A 1,566-nucleotide genomic window follows, 5' to 3' on the forward strand; every position below is an offset into this window, starting at 1 on the left:
ATTCCCTGCTTGATTTCAGTCAATTAAACAAAGTATTGAGCCAGCCAGGAGTCGAACCTAGAATCTTCTGATCCGTAGTCAGACACGTTATCCATTCAAATCAAATCAAATCAAATATTATTTGTCACATACACATGGTTAGCAGATGTTAATGAAGTGTAGCGAAAATGCTTGTGCTTCTGGTTCCGACAATGCAGTGATAACCAACAAGTAATCTAACAAATCCAAAACTATGAAATCTGTCTAAAATGTGTTTGAAGTGAGAACAGCCAGAAGCACTGAAGGTATACAGTATCATTCCCAGCTTGATTTCAGTCAATTAAATAAATTATTGAGCCAGCCAGGAGTCGAACCTAGAATCTTCTGATCCGTAGTCAGACCGTTATCCATTGCGCCACTGGCCCCACATCTAAGCTGAAGTCAGGTCACAGCTAGAACAGTGTACACAGTCATAGCGTCTGTCAAAAACAAGGTTCCTTGGTTTTCTGTTTCAGATGCATATGTTAATTTGATCCTCCTGTTGTTGCATGAATTTTACTGCAGAGCAGAAATGCAGCCATGAAGTGTATTCAACGTTTAAAAAGCTTTGTATAATTTGAATATACAGTAACATTTCCTGTTGCTGAGGGAATATTGTTGTGTTGTGTGAAACTGTGGCATCTGTTGTTACACAAGTGGGTACCTAACGATAAGATGATCTTTCCCATACCGGGAGTTGAACCCGGGCCACCTGGGTGAAAACCAGGAATCCTAACCGCTAGACCATATGGGAAGACACATAGTTAATACACACATCACAGACAAATCTTTAAATGTTGACATCATGCCTGTTGGATTTAAAAGCTAAATCTTTTTTTCTCAGAGATGTCGGGGAATGTCCAGATGAAATCCGTCTAAAATGTGTTTGAAGTGAGAACAGCCAGAAGCACTGAAAGGTTTACAGTATCATTCCCAGCTTGATTTCAGTCAATTAAATAAAGTAATGAGCCAGCCAGGAGTCGAACCTAGAATCTTCTGATCCGTAGTCAGACACGTTATCCATTGCGCCACTGGCCCCATGTCTAAGCTTAAGTCAGGTCACAGCTAGACCAGTGTACACAGTCATAGCGTCTGTCAACAACAAGGTTCCTTGGTTTTCTGTTTCAGATGCATATCTTAATTTGATCCTCCTGTTGTTGCATGAATTCTACTGCAGAGCAAGAAATCAGCCATGAAGTTTATTCAGCGTTTAAAAAGCTTTTGTATATACATAACATGTCACACATTTCCTATTTAACGAGAGAATATTGTTTTGGTGTGGTAAACTGCCATCTGTTGTTACACAAGTGGAATTTCGCGATAAGATGATCTTTCCCTTACCGGAGTTGAACCCTGGCCACTATGGTGAAAAACCAGGAATCATAACGACTAGACCATATGGAAAACACATATGCCTCATGTTTCGGTTTCAGATACATGTCTTAATTTGATCCTCCTGTTGTTGTGGATTTTGCTGGGCTTCAAGAAATGCAGCCATGAAGTTTATTCAACGTTTAAAAAACTTTGTATAATTTGAATCTACATAAC

General features: G+C 39.5%; 2 non-coding genes across 2 annotated transcripts; both read right to left on the minus strand.

Moving 5' to 3' along the window:
• Positions 1-700: 700 nt before the first annotated feature.
• trnae-uuc lies at positions 701-772 on the minus strand. The gene has a single exon. It is a non-coding gene; the product is annotated as a tRNA-Glu (tRNA).
• Positions 773-983: 211 nt separating this feature from the next.
• On the minus strand, positions 984-1,056 carry trnar-acg. Its single transcript has one exon. It is a non-coding gene; the product is annotated as a tRNA-Arg (tRNA).
• Positions 1,057-1,566: the final 510 nt, after the last annotated feature.

The sequence above is a fragment of the Oncorhynchus gorbuscha genome, unplaced genomic scaffold (assembly GCF_021184085.1).
Source record: "Oncorhynchus gorbuscha isolate QuinsamMale2020 ecotype Even-year unplaced genomic scaffold, OgorEven_v1.0 Un_scaffold_21015, whole genome shotgun sequence".
Classification (NCBI taxonomy): domain Eukaryota; kingdom Metazoa; phylum Chordata; class Actinopteri; order Salmoniformes; family Salmonidae; genus Oncorhynchus; species Oncorhynchus gorbuscha.